The sequence below is a fragment of the Macaca nemestrina genome, chromosome 16 (genome assembly GCF_043159975.1).
Source record: "Macaca nemestrina isolate mMacNem1 chromosome 16, mMacNem.hap1, whole genome shotgun sequence".
Classification (NCBI taxonomy): domain Eukaryota; kingdom Metazoa; phylum Chordata; class Mammalia; order Primates; family Cercopithecidae; genus Macaca; species Macaca nemestrina.
Window position 1 is genome coordinate 8,146,627 of NC_092140.1, and position 20,749 is coordinate 8,167,375.

Genomic DNA, 20,749 nt, shown 5'->3' on the forward strand with positions numbered 1-20,749 from the left:
GCCAGAATTCCCATGGTGGAAGACAAACCCATCTTTAAACACTGGCTCTGGGTCTCTCTCGACCACTGCTCCTCCAGTGCAGGGCGTAGAAGACAACCTTGAGTCATGACTCATGGAAAATGGTTAATGTCCTCCCAGATTCCTGAACAATTAATTCTTCACTTTCCAGAGTTCTTCCAAATATAGATTATTGGTGCTGCACTAGCAGTGTCCTGGAAACACTCAGCTTTTCAGTTCAGCTTTCTTTTTCCTGTAATGAACTTGGTTATATACGGCTAAGTTTTAGATAGAATTTTCAGTTCAGCTTTCTTTTTCTTGTACTGAACTTGTTTATATAGTGCTAAATTTTATATAGAATTAAAGGCAAAAAACTGGAACTCCTCATAGCTAAGACCAAAGGATATTAGTGTAAAGAGAGTGGAAATGGGATTGACCAAGTGGTATAAATTTTTTCAAATTTTGGCTTCCAACATCCTAATTTTATTTTAAATGGAATTGTTGGCATATTCCCAGTGTATCAAATAAGTAAAAGTGATTTCTGATTCATTCATTCACTTAACATATTCATTGAGGGACAGTTCTGACAGGCACATCTAGGAAGCTAAGCTTGGACGTGATAAGGTTGCTGGCCCTCAAGATGTTTCTGTTCTACTGGGGAGATAGGTAATAGCCAGCATATAATGTGATTGTGTGTGTATGTGTGTGTGTATGTGTGTATGTGTGTGTGACTTTAGGAAGTAGAAGTTGTCAGAAGAAAAATAAAACAAGATAAGTAGATAGAGAGTTCTCTGATGGAAGGTAACCCTCTAATTAAAAAGCCAACTAAAGACGTTCCTCTTAAAAAATAGCATTTGAGCAGAGAGCTGGATGAAGTAGTGACAGAATGAGCTGCGTGTTGTTCTGGGGCAGGTATGTTTCAATAGAGGCAAATGCAGGCATTATCACCATGAAAGAGCAGACTGAAGTGCAACAGTAGGTATAGACAACTCTTTTAAAGTGTGTTGTGAAATTGTAGGAGAGGGTTTATAATCAGGGAAGGTTTTGTTGATGTTATAGTTCTTATGATGAAAGGTATTACAACATATTTATGAGGATATAAAAATCATACCAAAGAGAAATAATACTTGATGAATTAGTGGAGTAAGTCAAAATGTCAAATGCAAAGGCCTTGAATAGGCACAAGAAGATGAAAGCCATTTCTCATACAGTATTGGATAGGAAGATAGGTTCAGACACAAGGAGCTTGGCAGCCTTGATGGAAGGTAATTCCCTAGATTTCTCCTGAATGCTTCCACTTTCTCAGTCAAATGAGAACCTAAGCCATCAGCTGAGAGTGAGAGAAAGAAAAGATGATAGAGACTGGAGAAGAGAGACAGAGTTGAGAAATTTATTGTTTGTTAGTGAGAGAAAGACCAAATTAAAGGTAAGATTGCTGGACAGAGCCAAAGGTGCACTTCTATTTGTCCAACCAGAAATCTCAAAGGTAATTTGTCAGAATGATTGAGTATTTTCTTGTAGCCATATTTACCTGCTCTGGTCTAGCCAAGGTGGTGTTTGGCCAAGCTCATCCACTAGAGAGAGAGAAGGGTCAAGGCAACTGTGAGTATAGCCATAGATGAGATTAGTGTGGGAAGGGGCCACTGGCAGAGGTGGGGGCACTACGAACGAGGGAAGGACAGGGAGTGAGAAATGCTGAAGGCCTTGAAGAATCGTGGAAGAGGCATCTAGGACGAGTTGCAGAGGCCAGTGGGGAGCCTTCTCAGCTGGTCTCTCCCCTTTCCTGGGCTGTCCACTCTGAATGGCCCTATGCACAACACCTGTGACTCTCGATAGGGAAGAGGCTATTGTCAGTATCTATTTTAACTGGGTGATAATAGTAGTAAAATAGTTGATAACAGGGTGTCTTGTCGCCAGTGAATTAAAAAAAATGATAGAACCATCAGAAATCTGTTTTAAAAACAACAGGTAGAAACAGAAAAAAATGTGCTTGTATCACAGGAATACCACACTCACCCTCAATGCCCGTTTTCTATCATACCAAACACATACTAGAGACCACCTGTCCAAGGCAGCATAGACCAGTTACACTTTAGCAGAAACCTGAGGTCATTTTACACATTGAATCAAACCCTGTTACCGTTGTGATGTACAAGACACACACGCAAATGCCAAACTACAGAGGCGAAAGAAGAGGTGAAATCTCAAAATCTGAGGATCTGACTGAAGAACTAGCTAGCCTTGAGAATAAACCTTTGAGTAAATGGAATGTTGATACATAACATATGAGTCTGAAATTCAAGCGAACAGGTGGGGATGGAAACATACATTTCAGAATGTAAATATGAAAGTCATTGAAAGCTACAAGACAGAATGGAATTAGCATTAGAATGAGTGCAGGCAGAAACAAGAAGAGGCTCAAGAACTGAGCCTTTGGTGGCCCCATGTTATAAGGATAAAGACAAAAAGAGGGAAATAAACTGAGAGGGATCAGCCAGAAAGTATGAGGACAATCCAGGAAAGCTGGTGTCTTGAGTAGCAGGTGAAAAATGTATTGGAAGGAGAAAGAAATGGGGTTGGTATTCTATTCTTCTTCCTCGTTGCTACCTCCAGACCATTCATCTTCCATAAAAACTTGCATCTATGTACAATACTTCTACAGCACAGAAAGATGAGACGTGGATGTGGATTTCGATTTTAGGTGTTAGAAATGTAGGGGTTGTTGAGTGCATTCATAGTAATAGATTTGATCCCAGAGTAGAGGTTGATTTTATTAGAATAAATCTAAAAGAAGAGTTGCAGGGAAAAAAACAAGTACAAGTAACTATTTCTTGGGAAGTATTCTGTTTGAGAATGCGGGAGGACATCAGCTGGAGAAGGATGTGGGTTAACATTATTTTTTCAAGATGAAAGAAACAAGAGCATGTTTATACACCGAAGGGAATGACTTATTAGTGAAGAAAAATGTGTGAATGCAGAGGAAAATGGGAAACTTAATTGAATGATATTCGTAAGTGGTTGAATAAGACAGTCTAATGCACTTTACGGGCTGGGCCCCAGGGAGGAGCATGGCCGAGCCACCCACAGCAAAAGAAGAGAAGACGGAATGCACAGAACCATATTCAGTCTGCTGAGGGAGCCTGTAGGAATTTTCTGACTGGCTTCTATTTTCTATCTAAATCAAAAATCAAGAAACCAGTTTGGTGTGAGAATGGAGGAGGAGGTGTTGGAAGTTTGAGGAGAGGAAAGGTGTGAAAGAGAAATGTAAAAGAGGAGAGTGAACAGGAAATATGTTATGAGTGTAGTTGCCAGGAGGTATTAGGAGCCCTTTTGGGGTTAGTGACCATGAACTTAAAGTTGGACCTGCCAGCATGGATGTGCGTATTTCTCCAGCCCTGATTAGTTCCATAAAAGGTTGTACAAATGTAGGTATGGAAGAGGCAGAAAGTTGGTTATACTCAGCCCGTAATGTATTTCTTTTCCAAGCAACCATGATGAAGCGAGGGGAGGATATACATTTGGGGTATACACCAGGTAGTAACTGTGCCTAGGGGCCATGGAAATTATTCTGCATGAAGGGAAAAGTGAATTGGCAAAAGAGAGAGTAAAGGTATGGTAGGATTAAAGGTCTGTGGGTTCCTGTAAGGTCAAAGGGTTCTAGAGGGAGTGAACTAGGAAGATGGTGTTTGGAGACAAGGATACCTGGTCCTTGGTCATGACCACAACTAGGAAATGACCGTGGGAGCCGTGGCTGAGTTGAGTGAGGACAAGCTTATGAAAGGAGGGGATTCCCAGGAACTGAGAGGCCCAGCTGTTGAAAGGATCACCTACGCAAGAATTCAGATTACTAAGAATAATAGCAACACAGAATGGGATCTGATAGCTGGTAAATGAACAGCAACAAGGAGCAGGAGGAAGAAGATGTGTGATATTCACAGCAGGATTTTCATGGAGGAGACAGTGTCAGAAAGCGGGAATGAGAAGTAGGGAATCATGCACCTTCTCTCTAGGTTTAGTAGAAACGTGTGAAACAGAAGCAGCCCCACCATGGAAGCAGACATCCAGCTTCCTTCCTTTGCCAAGTGCTCCATTTCCTCTACAACCCCCCGTCCAAGTTCCTAAGAAATGAAATGTGATTGTCCAAACATTTGTTTTGAATCTTGTCATGTCAGCTTGTAATGAATGACTCCCCTGTCATGCTGTCACCCACAGTTCCATGGTCTGGAGTTGGGAGTAGGAGCTAGGAGTGGCTGGAGGTTGTGATTTGGTTATGATTTGGTTTGGCCATCTATGACCCCGTAGAGACTGCTGGCTTGTTAATTAATGTGAAATTCTTTTCAGAAAAAAAAATCTTGCAGTTAGGAAGTTATGTTGCATGTAAAAACGTGAAAAATATTCTACATTTTTTTTTGATAAAATATATTACAATTCTGTTTTTCTACCCAATTAGTATCTGGCCAACATGAAAGTATCTTGCTCAGAAACAATCCAGTGAAAGGCAACGTGTGAAACAAGAGTTCTGCAGTCTTTCCTCCTTCCTTTGTCCTCCTGATGGGACTTTTTGCATGCACAATGTTTATTTTGGCTAATCTTTAGTGGTAGCCTATTAAGGCTGTGCCTCCAATGCTTCCAAACACTCAGATTGTTTATGGAGCATAAGAGCGATCACAATTAACTTGATTTGTATCTTTCTTAAATAGGGAACCGTACTTAGCTAGAGACCAAGTAACTAAAACCAAATGTGATTGGAGTAATGTGTTTACAGCACACTTTTAGCAAAAAGAGATATTTACTACTTTCTAACTCAACACGCACAGGCACACACACAAATGTTCACACTGTGTGCACATCCTACCACACATACACATAAAAGATTTAAGTGCTAAAAACAAAACAAATCAAAACAGTTATTTAATTACATAACTTTAAGTCTACTGTACGATACAATGAATCTTGAAGTCCAGAATGTAAGTTTAGGTACTTAATTCTCAAAAAAAGTATTACTAAATTTTAGTCGTTTAAGTAGGACAAAGAACAAATTGAAGCAAATAAATAAAGATGAAAACAGAATGCTGAGCTGTATTAAGTCATAGTACGTTAAACATTCTGTTTCTTTAACAATACTATGTTTCAATGCAAGATGTTGCACAAAGGCTGTCATAGGAGCTAAACTGTGATGCGTTTTAATGAAGATATTGCATGGAATGCTAGCTGACTTCCTCTTCATATATTTGAAATTCTTTGTGGAATTACAACTTGTAATCGGAAACAGAACACCTCTTCTGGTCTACACTTGTAGAAAAAACTGAATATTTATTCAGTATTTCTTTACAGACAAATGAAGTATATAATTGGAAAGTCAAGAGTTTGTATATATGGTGCGGATGGGAATGTAGAGCTGATACACAGAAGCCAAATAGGTGCGCAGCTCTCATCCTCACTTAATATATTCTTCTCTCCCTACAGGGTGCATTGACTGGGAGCCTCAGGCACTCCTCCAGCAGTAAGTGAACTAGGATGCCACGTCTGTTCTTTGTGCTCACCTAACATATCCTTTGCTTCTTTTAGTTGTAGTTCAGTAGTAAACCTAAGTAAATGCAACCTTGAACCAAGATCAAATTGTCATTTCCCCCAACCATCCAGCCTAGATAAGCCATGTGTTTGTTTCCTGACGTCACTTGTAAAGCAAATGAAATACATATGCAGAGCTTTTGCTTACTGTACTAGTGGAGTTTGAACATTGTACAAGCAAGTGCCTGCCAATTGCTTTAGGTGTTGCTGAAAAGTATAAAAGTGGCCTGAGAAGTGTGAAAAAGGGCACTTTCTGTAATGGCTTTGAACAGTAACATTCTGTGGAATAAGTTTGGGAAAATAAGCATCAAGGCTCTTTCTTTTTGTGGAAGACAACAATTCGATCTTACTTTTCTACTTATTCTCCTGCAAATGAAATTGGTGAAATAAACACGTGAATCACTTAGTACTATTCATTTACATTTGTCATGGTGGGTTTAGCTCATGGAATCTCATTAGCTTTTCTCCCCATCTGCCATTGGGCATTTTTCCTCTGCTGATATGTAACAACAATCTTTTAAATGTATTTGGTTTGTAAACATGGGATTTTTGTCTTGTGTTTATGCTGCTTTCATGTTAGACCATAAGAAATAATAACTAGAATTGTTATATAGAATAAGCAATAATAGGCCAGGCACGGTGGCTCACACCTGTAATCCCAGCACTTTGGGAGGCCGTGGTGGGTGGATCACGAGGTCAGGAGATCGAGACCATCCTGGCTAACATGATGAAACCCCGTCTCTACTAAAAATACAAAAAATTAGCTGGGCATGGTGGCAGGTACCTGTAGTCCCAGTTACTCAGGAGGCTGAGGCAGTAGAATGGCGTGAACCAGGGAGGCGGAGCTTGCGGCCCAAAACAATCATTATGATAACATTCTGTGTTTTATCAAATTAGATAGAGATATGGAAGGTGTATAAAATATCTAAATCAACTTCTAGAAATAAAAACAACGTTCATTCTGATGAGAAATTTACAGGATGGGATTAATAGAAAATTAGCCACTGCAGGAAAAAAAAAAAAAAAGTGAACTTGAAGACAAAGCAATAGAAACAATTCAAAATAAAACTAAGAAAAAACATTTAAAAAGTGAAAAACATCAATGAATTGTAAATCATCTTCAAGTGGTCTTATATGTACCACTGGAGCTCCTGAAGAAGATGAAAAATGGGGGTGCAGGAAAATAATTTGAAAAAAATAATGGTCAAACATTTTCCAAACTTGACAAAAGCAATAAACCTGCAGACTCAAGAAGTCAAGAACCTCAAACATAAAAAAGATACACTATAATCAGTTTGCTAAAAATACAATGAAGAGAAAATCTTAAATGAAACCAGAGAAGAGAGACCTATTACATTAAAAAAAGAGCGAAAAATAAGAATGACAGAGAGTAGATTTATCATTAGAATCAACGCAAGTCAAAAGAGACCTTTTTAGTGTACTGGGAGAAAAACTCCTGTCAAATGAGAATTCCATATCCTGCAATATGTGTCTTTCAAAACTAGAAGTGAAATAAAGCCTTCTTCAGCGATACAAAGCCCCAAACCTGATAGAATTTATCACCAGCAGACCCACACTGCCAGAAGTATTAGAATAATTCTTTCAGGTAGAAGAAAAATGAAATCATTGGAAGCCTGGATCTACACAAACATATTGAGAACACTAGAAATGATAAACACAATGAGATCAGCACAAAGTTTTGGAGGAGAGGAAAGGAAGCCCACTACTTTGAGTTTTAGTATTATAGTTAACATAATATTACTTGAAATTAGGCTGTTATAAGTTAAATATGCATATTATAAACTCTAAATCAACCAACTGAAATCATATAACAAAGTGTTATATTTATTAAGCCAAAAAATGAGAAAATATATAATTATAAAAATGTCTTTCTTCACCTTTTCCTCTTTTTTGCTTTTTTTTAAAGTTTTACAACTAATATTGGTAGTGTTTTACAACTAATCTAAAAGAAAGCAAAAAAAGGAGGAAAAGGTGAAAAAAGGAACACACATAAGACAAATAGAAACCAGAGTCAGGTAACAGAGCTAAACAGAAGCACATGAATAATGCCGCCATATGAAAATAGTCTAAAGAAAAGTCTCCAATCAAAAGGAAAAGATTATAATACTAAATTTAAAAAAAACAAACCCAAATACACCTTGTTTACAAGATATGCCCTTTTACATTTTTAATTGATATATCCTAGTTGTAAATATTTGGGGGTAACTGGGATATTCTGATATATGTATGCAATGTGTAATGATCAAATCAGGATAATTGATATCTATCACCTCAAATATTTATATTTGTTCTATGTTGGGAACATTACAATTTTTCTCTTCTAGCTATTTTGAAATATACAATAAATTATTTTTAACTATAATTTTTCTACTGTACTATCAAATACTAACATTTATTCTTTTTATCTAAATGTCATTTTGTACAAGCCAACTTCTTTTTATTCCTTTTCCTCACTTCCCATTCTATTAATACCTTCTGATTACCACCATTCTAGTCTCTACCTCCATGAGATCCACTTTTTTTTGCTCTCACATATGAGTAAGAGCATGTAATATTTGTCTTTCTGTGCCTGGCTTATTTGACTCAACATAATAACCTCTAGATATAAAAAAAGAATCAAATTCCACCACTTGCAGCAACATGGAAGGAACTGGATTTATATTTGTATGTGTGTGTATATATATGAGTAATAAAAATAAAGATGTGGAAAATATACCAAATTTTACATTAACGTTAATAAAAATAAATCTGAATTGGCACATTAATTTAAAAACAGCAGATTTCAGAGGAAAAAATATGATCATCTTTTTTTTTTTTGAGGCGGAGTCTGGCTCTGTCGCCCAGGCTGGAGTGTGGTGGCGCCATCTCAGCTCACTGCAAGCTCCGCCTCCCGGGTTCCCGCCATTCTCCTGCCTCAGCCTCCCAGGTAGCTGGGACTACAGGCGCCACCACCAAGCCTGGCTAATTTTTTTGTATTTTTAGTAGAGACGGGGTTTCACCGTGTTAGCCACGATGGTCTTGATCTCCTGACCTCGTGATCCACCTGCCTCGGCCTCCCAAAGTGCTGGCATTACAGGGGTGAGCCACTGCGCCCGGCTTGATCACCTATTTTTAAAAGTTTGTTTCATAATGATAAAATGACTGAATTCATCAAAAGGACATAACATTTAAAATTCTTACGCACCTAACAGAGCGTCAAAATACTTTAAGTTGTGAATGACATCAGCATTATGACAGACTAAGAAGCTACAGGTCCTTTTTCCCCCAAAATGACACTGAGTTAGCAGCATTATGTGGACTGGAATACCTCTGTGAGAACTCTAGAGACCATTTGACAGGCTATAAAATCCAGGCCATTGTAAAATGCAGAGAAGATTCCAGTAAAAAGAAGTAGAAAATAATGTGATGTTTGACACTGTTCACGTCCCTTCCCTCCCACAGCATAGCATACAACTAGGAGACATCCTCTCACACTGGCGTTTCTCTGTCAGAGACTAAACAAATGAATGTTTCATATATCCAACATTCTGGCTTGTCTACAACGGCTTGAGGACTTCATTTCTATCGAGCTTGAATTGGAGCATTGATGGAATGGTTGGCAGAATTTAGAAACTCTTGAAAGTAGGCAAGCAGTAAATTGGAGCTTCCATTCTGCTGCCAGACATTGGGGAATGGGGGTGCAAATGATCAGGAAAGATTTGAGAAGTCCTAGACCTCCATCCAGTCTTAGGGAGGAGGTCTTTCCCTGAATGAAACCAGTGTGCAAAGACTAAAAGAGAGTTTTTTTTCCCCCAAATGTCCAAATTCCAAAAAAAATTACACAGCATACATAAAAACAGGAAACGTATCCCATAAATATATACACCTACTTGGAAACTATAAATTTAAATTTTAAAAAAATTAACAAAGAAACAGGAAAACATGGTTTGATGAAAGAAATTAATAATACTCCAGAAACCATTTAGGAAAAGCCCACAGTTAAAAATCATTCTCAGTGGTAAAATTCTGAAATATTTTTCTTTGCAACCAGAAATAAGATAAGGATACTGCTCTTGCCACTTCCATTCAACATAATATTAGAAATCCTATCCAGAGCAATTAAGCAAAATCAAGAAATAAAGGGAACCTAAATTAGAAAGGAAGAAAGAACATTATCTTTGTTCACTAATATCATGATCTTATAATATAGAAACTTATTAAAGTTTTACACCCACATACAAACCTGTTAGAATTAATAAGAGAATTCAACATAGCTGCAGTATACAAAAATTAACAAACAAAAATTAGTTATGTTTCTTTACAGTAACAATGAACATTCTAAAAGAGAAATTAAGAGAAAAATTACATTTATGTTAGCATCAAAAAGAATAAAAAACATAGAAATAAATCTACCCATGGAGGTGAAAGACTATACAGTGAAAACTACAAAGCAGTTCTGAAATACAGTGACAAAGGTACAAATAAATGGAAAGACATTCCGTGTTCATGAATTAGAAGACTTAATAATATTGGTAAGATGTCCATATCACCCAAAGAACTTTATGAACTCAATGCAATCCCTATAGAAATCTCAGTGGGTTTTATTTCCTTGCAGAAAAAGAAAAATGCATCCAGAAATTCATATGGAAGCTCAGGGACCCTGAATAGTCAAACAATTTTGAGTATGGAGGAATTCAAAAGAATCACATCTCCTTATTTCAATGCCTATTACTTAGCTACAGTAATTAGTGTGTTACTGGCACAAAGACAAACAAATAAAGCAGTGGAAAAGATGAGAGAGCCTAGGAATATACCTTCACTTATATAATTAAATTATATTTGATAAAATTGCCAAGACTACTGCATGTGGAAAGGGTAGTGTCTTCAACAAGTGATGTTGGAAAACTAGATATTCACATGGAAAAGAGTGAAGTTGGAACTTTATCTTTCACCATACACCAAAATAAGCTCAAAGTGGATTAAAGGCCTAAGTATAAGACCTAAATCTATAAAATTTCTAGATGAAAATATAAGGGAAAACCTTCATGATGTTGGACTTGGCAATAATTTCATGTCTATGACACTAAAGTACATATGACAAAAATTAAAAATAAACAAATGGGATGACATCAAACTGAAAGCTTTTGTAATTAAAGGACTCAATAAACAGAATGAAAAGACAGTCTACGGAATGGGGGAAAATATTTGCAAGTCATATATTTGATGAAAAGTTAATGTCTGGAATATATAAATAAATACAATGCAACAACAGAAAATAATAAAAACTAGTTACAAATTGCCAAAGAACTTGAATAGACATTGCTACAAAGATGATATATTAATAGCCAGCAAACATATAAAAAGTACTCAACATCACTAATCACTGAGAAGAGTAAATCAACAAGATATCAACAAGATATCACGACATGCCCATTAGGATGGCTACTATGTAAAACAACATCAAGAACAAAACAACCAACCAACCACAACAAAAATCACAGAAAATGAATCTTGGTGAGGATGTGGAGAAATTGGAATTCTCTTGCACTCCTGGCAGAATTGTGTAATGATGCAATCATCATGAAAAAACAGCATGGAGTTTCCTTAAATAATTAAAAAGAGAACTAGCATATGATCCAGCAATCTCATCTTTGGGTACTTATCCAAAATGATTGAGAACAGGGACCTGAAGAGATATTTTTACATTCATGTTCTTAGCAGCACTATTTGAAATAGCCAAGATGTGTAATAACCACAAAGTCTGTGATGGATACATAAAGCAGAATATCATTCAGCCTTAAAAAGGACAAAAATCCTTTGCTACAACATTGAGAAACCATCGAGACATTATGTAAAGTGAAATATGCTAGTCACAAGATGACAAATATTGTATGATCCAATGTACATAGTATTAAAAAAGTCCAAGTTATAGAAACAGAATGTGGAATGGTGGTTACCAGAGGCTGTAGGCAGAGTAGGAAGAGGAGCTGCTTAATAGGTATACACTGAAATTTGCAAGATGAAAATGTATGGAGATGTGTCTCACCACAATGAGAATATACTTAACATTACTTAACTGTACACTTGGAAAATGGTTAAGATGGTAAATTTTATGTGTTTTATGCCACAATAAAGAAATAGAAATATATTAAATAAAAACTGATAGAACTGAAAAAAAGAACTAGACAATTCTTCAAATATGTGCTGATATTTTAACATTCAGCCTTATTAACTGATGAAAGAAATAGAAAGTTACTAAGAATATAGAAGACTTGAACAACTGTATCAATCAAGTTAATCTACTTGACACCAAGAATATTCCTTGTAACAACATAAGATTTCACATTATTCTCAAGTTCACATGTAACATTTACCAAAATAGACCATATTATGGACAATAAAACAGGTCTTAATTTATTTAACATGATTCATACCATATAAGATATGTTCTGTGGTGAAAGTAAAATTAAATAAGAAATAAATAACAGAAAGATATATGGAGATTCCTGAATTATTTGGGTATTACATAACATACTTAAAAACAGTCCATGTGTCAAATAACAAAGCAAAATATGGAAATATTAAAATATATGAACTGAATGAAAATAAAAATGCATCATGTCAAAATAAGTAGGATACCACTGAAGCAGTGCTTAGCTGAATGTATAGTACTAAACATCTATATTAGAAAAAGGGCTCCAAATTATTCACTTCACTTTCCAACTTAAGAAACTAGAAAAGAATCACCAAATTAATCACAAAATATATAGAATAAATAAAACAGTAAAAATCCGATAGTAATCAACAACATAAAAATACAAACAATAGAGAAATTCAAAAAAGTAAAGATAAATCTTTGAGTCAATCAATAATTAATAAATCTCTAGCCAGAATTATGTGAAAAAAGGCACCAAATTTCCAAAGAATGGAAATGGCATTACTAAAGATCCATAGATACTAGGTAATAAAAAAGAAGGTTGCAAACAACTGTATGCCACGAAATATGACAACTTCAAAAAATGAACACATTTACTGAGAAAATACAATAGTCACTCAAGAAGAGTTAGATTACTTGAAGTACTCTACACTGTAATTAAAAACCTGCCCCCACCAAAATTTCAGACCCAGATGGTTTCGCTGATGAATTATATCAAATATTTACGGAAAAATGCCAACTCTACCCAAGTTTTCCCAGAAAATTTAAAAGGGGGAATCACGTCCCAACACATTTTGTGGCCTGGATTTACTCTGATATCATTACCAGACAATTATATTCATAGAAAACAAAACGTAGACTAATATTCATCATGAGCAAAAATGCAGAAGTTCTAACAGAATTATAACAAATCAAATTCAACAATATACAAAAATAATGACATATAAAAAGTAGGAGATATTCTAAGAATTAAGGTTTGGTTTTATGTTTGAAAATTAATCTGAAATTACACACATTTATAAACTGAATTTCCTGATAAGTGTTCTTAGAAGAGTTAAGATAGACACATCTCAATCTGAAAAATGGCATGAGAAATGCCTAGAGCTAACATCAAACTTAATAGCGAAAGATTGAAACTTTTTTCACTAAGGTGAGGAGCAAAACAGATTCAACTCTCACCAGTTTTATTTAACATTTTACTGGAATTTTTAGTCAATGAAATCAGGAAAGAAAAAGAAAAAAAATCACCAAGATTGGACAGGAAGAAATACTACTGTATGTACTCATTAAAACTCTAGGCTGTCTTTTTTGGAAATTAGTGAACTGTTTCCAAAATAAATACAGAAATGCAAAGCATCTAAAGTAGAATATGTTCAATAAAAAAGACAAAGTTGTAGACCTAACATTATTAGATTTGAAGACTTATCATATGATGACAAATATGAGACCAAGAGAATAAATAGATATTCCAGAAGTAGATCTATACACTTATGGACAATTAATTTTTGACAAAGTTTTACAGAAGATTAAATGGAAAAAGGATAGCCTTTAAATAAATGGTGCTCGACTAATTGGATGTCCATATGTAAATAATGCATCTCTAATTCATACCATGCCTTATATAAAACATGAACTCAAATAAGATTTAAGAGTTAAGTCTAAAATTACAAAAATTCTAGAAAAAAGAAACAAATTATTTGTGACTTTAGATAAGACTCAGATAAATAATAGAATAAATTGATATGTTGTAATTCATCTAATTCATCAAAATTGAACTGCCCTTCCAAAGGTACCATTAATGTAAAGACAAGCCACAGACTGGGAAAAACTATTCATCAAGCTATATGTGTAACGTCTAATAAAGAACTTGCATTCAAAATATTTTTTAAAATATTCTCAAAACTTAAAATAACAAACAACTCTATTAAAAGATGGGTAACTGATTTGAATAGACACTTCATCAAAGAAGACGTGGATAGCAATAGGCACATTAAAAGATGTTCAATGTACTTAGTTTTTAGAAAAAGTCCAAATGAAGTGCACAATATGACAGCACTATACACCTATTTGAATCAATTTCAAGACACTGTCCACACTAAATTTGGTCAAGAATCCTGAGAGAACTGAAATTTTCACACTACCGGTGAGAAGATAAAGCCATGGAGTTACTTCAGAAAATAGTTTGATGGTTGCTTAACATTTTAAATACATACCTACTGTAGGATTTATTGATTCCCATTCTAGGTGTTTCCCCACCGGAAATGAAAGCATATGTCCATGCAAATATTTGTACATACAAATTCATACCAGTTTTATTTGTAACACTGCAAATTAGGAAACAATGCAAATGTTCATTAACAGATGATTGAATATAAAAACTGTAGCACACCCATGCGATGAAATACTACCAAGCAGCAAAAATGAAGGAAGTATTGATACACTCAACAATGTGAATGAATCTCAAAAAAAAATCATTCTGAATGAAATAAGTCAAACAACAACAACAACAAAAGGTACACTGTATAGTTCCTTTTACACAAAATTCTAGGAAATATAAGGTAATAGATAAGGCCAGAAAGTAGGTCAGTGGTTGCTTTGGGAAGGGGTAGCCAGTATCAGTTTTAAGGGGTGACCATATGCCAAAACCTATTCAGTGGTACATTTTATACATGTAAAATTTATTTTGTATCCATTTTTTCTTAATATAGCAGTTAACAAAATGATAATTTTAACTACATTTATAACAATATTTTGGTCTGGGCTTCATGAACGATTACCTGAATGATGGCTCAAAAATCTCCTTTTGACATGTGATCAGATGAAAGAAGACAGTAAATGCTGCAACATGTGTGCCAGTGGAGAATTTGTAATTCTTTCCACATAATGTAACTTAAAGTTTACCAAGAGACTATCTGGTTTAATGTAATAACCAAATGATCTTTTAAAGACATTCATACTCTCACTCATTCTTTTGCACTCATCAAATATTTAATTAGAGGCATGCTCTCTGAAAAGTGTATGTATATCATGTTCTAAAAAATCAGATGCAAATTTTGTCTTTATGCTCTCATAGAAAAGATGTTACACAAAGTATGTACAAACAACGAAGTCATTTTAAATCCTTAAAATACATAACAGAGAGCTTGATACACAGGATATACTCAACAACAATACCACTTGGTAAACAAGAGTGATCAAAGGATAGATCCAGTATCATGGGGCGTTTAGAGAAGGAAGATCTGTGTGTGTGTGTGTGTGTGTGTGTGTGTGCGCGTGTGGGCAGAAAGGGTATGTTTGAGGGGAAGTACTGAGTGTCTAGAAAGCTTCCTGAATTGGATGACTTTGAGAACCAATTAAATACTGCCCTACAGCACAGGAATACAGGTAATATGAAGATGAAGCTGGGTAAATGGATCAGAAGAAGAAAAACAGATTTAGGTCTGAATTTTATATTTTTCCTTTTTTTAAAAAAAATTGATTTCACCTTCCTCTTCATTGTAATCTTCATTAGTAGAACAGAAAATAAATTGAAAATAAATAATTAAAATGACAGTTCTATGGCATACATCAAAAAATGGAGGTTTGTATATTAATTGTATATGAGAAGATAGCTACCTGCTCTTAAAAAATAAGAAAAAAGTATACAGCCATCACATAAAAAGTTTCCCATACCAGGTTTTTTCATAGCTTGCACAGCTTCTTCCTTTCATCACTGGACTCATTTTTCCACCGTCCTGACCCCAGTTTAGGATACAGTGCATTCAGTGCGGTTTCTAGCCATAAACTCTAGAGTATAGAAAAAGATTCACATTACTCTGGGTATTTGGTTCAGGAGTTTACCTTGGGTTTTAGGTTGGATTTTTTTACTCGCAAATGTTTATAAACCTGCTACTCCATGCAACGCATTGTTCTAGCACTAGATGAGAAATGCCAAAGACTGAAAACACTTTCACCATCAATGGAGACTGCAATAGACAAATACAGATGATGGAGATAACACACCTACAATGTCGAAGAGGAAAAAAGTACTGAGTAAAGAGCAGGCTTACTTCAAGGTTTTGCTTGCACCTTGTGGAGGTTCTAATTCCTTTTGCATCTCCTAGAGGTGTTTACTAGCTTCCATATGCATATATTACCACACCATGAAGTAGTGTCTATATACTTGAGAGATGATTCTTCATGCTTCTATTTCTTAGGACTCTTTTTTAAAGGTTTAATGTTTGAAAATGTTAGTAGGTGTTATATGACTGCATATGTTAAGTGAATCTCCCTTGCGTAGTTGAATGGTGTGGGAGTGCACTGTTAAACCATCTGGTTGGTCCAGTTGAAAAATCCCTCGTACTTGATGAGATGGGGATGTAGGCTGAGGAGCTGGCCTGGTTGAAGAGCTGTGGGAACACCCTCCTCCTTCCTTCCTTATTTCTTCTGAGGTGGAAATGTGATGCTCCAAAACACATTTCCTCTCTTTTCAGTTCCTTCTGTCCTTTTCTTAAGCTTAATAGTTTTGTGTTCTGGAAACTATTTCATTGGTTTTTGATTTTATAGTCCTCTCTTTAGTCAAATGTACACAGCCAAGGGTACTGAGGAGTAAACCAAAGTAGAACAATGTTACACTCCTTTCAAATTCATTCACACTTTCACCAGAGTGATGTTTCACAGGTTTTAATATTATCAGGTGACTTTCCTATGTAAAAGCACCTAGTCACTCTCCATGACAAAGTCCAGCTCTTTGGCATAGCTTGTCCGTATCCTTACCTCGCTACCTTTCCAGGCGTCTTTCCCATAGCCTTCTTTGTAGAATTCACTGCAGCCATACTGCTTTCCTAACGGCCTAACTGCCTTCCTTCTGCCTGCCCAAAAGTGTACCAGGCTCACTCGTGCCTTTGCTCCCTCGGATGCCTCCCTAGATCACGTTTTTACCTCCCTTGTTAATCTGGTTCCCCCACCCTCCTACTTCAAGACTTGTCCTTCTAGGTCAGCAAATCTGGAGAGCTTCTGCTCTTGCTCTAGGGTGAGCCAAGTGCCTCTTTGCTCCCTTTGCCCAGTGTACACACTCCTAAAGCAATGCATGATATTATGTTACTCTGTTAAATCACAGGTTATATCTTGGCATCTGTGCCTGGCACATAACAGGCACTCAGTAAGTATTTATAGGACTGAAGTGAAATAAATAGTGTTTTAGGTAATCAAGTACAAAGCAGAGGTTTAAGAGACTAAATAGCTCATTGTGATCATCTTTGTCATAGATTGTAGTAAAAATAACCTGTGAAAAGTGACTGATTATTGACAGGTAGCCTTGGGTATGCAGCTCAAGTAGGCATTATAAAATAAAAAACATAATATTCCACATATTTTCAAAAAAAACTTCTGGCTTACTCAAAAGGTAAGTGTTCTTTAAACAACTTCAGTGGAAAAGGAGTTACTTCCAAATCCTTGGAGAACTCCTTCTCAAGCCCGGAATAAAGCAAGGTCTACAGAGACAAAGTATAAATGAAACTATGATCCTGAGCTGGTACCACTATTGGGCTGCTAAGCAGTGCTAAGCATTGCCTTCAGATGAGTTACCTAGACAGATTCCACAACTATAAAGTGAGACGAATAATAATACATAAAACACTAAGCATTTGAGTAAATTAAATTATTTATGTAGAGCAATTAGAACAGTACTGTACTTTATAATATTTAAAACAGAAATGTAAATTCTGCTTTGTTACCAAGGGTCAACTCCACACAGTTTTGCAATGGACCCTTCCCCAGCCCTCCAAAAGCTGAATATTGTTGTGTATCATATCCAAATTCAGTATCACCAGAGCATAGAGTAAGTGCCAACTCTAAGGCCATAGCTATGCGTCCACTCCGCTGAAATACATTGTGTACCTTCATTCTTAGAGTTGGATCATTGCATTTCATCCTCTAGAGTGAGAATAGACTGCACGTTGGAGAGGTCAGGGAAATTATGTCTTTCTATGTCTAGCCCTTTATAGGTCTGATCATTTGAGTGCTTGACATCATCTATCCACTTATCTATCCCTACAATAATAAAATACGGGAGTAAAGTAGCTCTTATCTCTAGTGGGAGAGTGCATATATTTTATATGTCAGTTCTTTAAAAGGGGAAATTCTTTCGGAGCTTCAGAAAATATCACGGAAGACTTAAAGGAATGTTTGGGAAGAACATGCCTGAGTATTACCTACTAGAATTACAATTTTACTGCTTTAAAGTAATTATAATTTTCATTGCAGGATCTATTAAAAAGGCTTTTACCTGACAGTAATTCTTCTTGTACTTACAGGTCATTATTACAATGAAGGGAAGAAAGGAAGACATGAAGGGGAAATGGGACTATTTACCAAGTGTATCTGCATAGACTAAAGGAGACAAGAGGAAGTACTGAGCACCTTGATTCCTGCAGAAAATTAATTATTTGAGAAGCATAAGAATTCTTCCCTAGCTTCTTATAAGCCTGCTTATTCAAAGGGTGAGTAGTTGACATGATTTTACATCCCATTCATATTTCTTTATTAGATAATTTTATTTCAAATCTAGTCTTAATTTTTTCTGAACCTTCTGGAATATGTAACATTTTATATGATCATTTATGTCATCAAGAATGGAGATTTATATTCTTTTCTATTCACATGTTTATATAAATAATTGAGCACCTCTAAATGCCAGATTCTGTAATTTTATATATTGTTAATAAGTATCTTCACGGCTGGGCATAGTGGCTCACGCCTGTAATCCAAGCACTTTGGGAGGTTGAGGTGGGCAGATCATCTGAGATCAGGAGTTTGAGATCAGCCTGGTCAACATGGTAAAACCCCATCTCTACTAAAAATACAATAATTAGCTGGGCGTGGTAGGGTGCACCCATAGTCCCAGTTACTAGGGAGGCCAAGGCAGGAGAATCGCTCAAACCTGGGAGGCAGAGGTTGCAGTGAGCCAATGTCGTGCCACTTCACTCTGGCCTGGGTACCAGAGTGAGATCCTGTTTCAATAAATAAATAAATTTAAATAAAGTATCTTAATGACAGACATTTAAATATATATAAATATTTCCACTTATATGTGGGAAGAGAGATCTGAAATTTTAAGCAACTTTTAAAATTGTTCCTCCAACATCTGTGAAAGAAGTAAAGTCACTTATAGATCTATCTTACTTCAGAGCCTATATCTTCCTCTACCATACAACACTGCATGTTCACAGACACAGAAACCTTTTACATTTCTAAAATAAATAAAACATCCAAACTTCAGTTTTTAAAAAATGCATTCTACAGATCCACCAGAGACTAAATGACCAAACATAGTCAGAGGTGTTTACTTCAGTCTTAAGGGAATCTTCAAACTGCCCTAGAGCCTCGTGTATCCAATGAGTGCAGTTTGGACATTGAATGAATGGTGATATCATTAAATGACCTATGGAGCAAGATGTAGGAACACGTTCAAGAGTAAATAACATATTTGGCTTCCGAGGTATAAAAAAGGAGGGAGACTTTCTCTGGACATTTGGGTACCCAGTGTTCATACTCAGGAGGTTTTCTATCTTCAAGTTATGGAATAAACTATGCTTTAAAGAATGCTGCATCAGCAGAAAGTGTTTCAAATATAAGGAAATTGTCGTAGCTTTGAAATTATGTCAAATATCATTTTAACTAAGAAAGCCATTTTCTTTCCATATGTTTATCCAGAAGAAAATTTACTGGACAAAATAAATATAGAACAACTTCATGTGTAGTCATTACTGTTTTGATAGGCAGTTACTATGAAATATGAATAATCTAAAAATCATTTCAACCATTTGTTTTTAATAAATCTCATTTGTGATTGATTTATTAAAAACAGGGCCTCCAGAAGAAAGAAATTTAATACCTTTCCTCCATCATTATGAAGGCACTAATACTGACGTAACTAAAATTAGATGGCAGCTTGTGGGAGGAAGAGATGATGTAGAGATGGTGTGTAACCTGGGTAAACAGTCTCTCGACTATCTAGAGTTGGCTGTATGAATCTGTTGTTGGCTCCAGTTATAAGAACTAAGGTTTGTATGTAAGGACAAACATCCTTAATTTGCTTAGCAAGTCGTATGTATTTGATGGACCGCTGATTTTTTGTTTGTTTGTTTGTTTTCAGATGGAGTCTCACTCTGTTGCCCAGGCTGGAGTGGAGTGGTGCGATCTCAGTTCACTGCAACCTCCACCTCACAGGTTCAAGTGATTCTCCCACCTCAGCCTCCCAGGTAGCTGGGATTACAGGCGCCCACCATCACACCTGGCTAATGGCTAATTTTTTTTTTTTTTCAGTAGAGACTGGGTTTCACTATGTTGGCCAGGCTGGTCTCGAACTCCTGACCTCATGATCTGCCCACCTCGGTCTCCCAAAGTGCTGGAATTATAAGCATGAGCCACTGCACCCAACCCCGATTTTTAAAAGGGATTCTAGAATTTCAGTTGAACATGTGTTTTTGAAGCAACTCCATATCGAACAGGGAAATCAGAGTAAGTAAACCACTGCAGGAAAATCAGGAAGGCAGGCTCCAATGTATGTTTTCTGTGTATAACCTACTTTAATAAGGAAATAGAAATCGTAAGAGTAGCCTTTATCTAGTGGCCTAGAACTTGATTATGAAAAGTGTTACTGAAGACAAAGGAAACATGACCTCATGCCAGTGTCCGGGAGACTTACAGGAACGGAAAGGACCCAAGTGGAACAGCTGGTAACTGAAACTCATCTCGTCAATTTCA

The 20,749-nt window shown here is 36.1% G+C and overlaps 1 long non-coding RNA gene across 1 annotated transcript in view; it reads left to right on the plus strand.

Annotated features, from left to right (window-relative positions):
- LOC105485338 (uncharacterized) overlaps positions 1-18,315 on the plus strand; it is an 88,321-nt gene extending 70,006 nt beyond the window's left edge. The window contains exons 2-3 of the long non-coding RNA XR_989500.2: positions 5,464-5,500; positions 18,298-18,315. This is a non-coding gene — a long non-coding RNA (uncharacterized lncRNA). The remainder of the gene's footprint in view (positions 1-5,463; positions 5,501-18,297) is intronic.
- Positions 18,316-20,749: the final 2,434 nt, after the last annotated feature.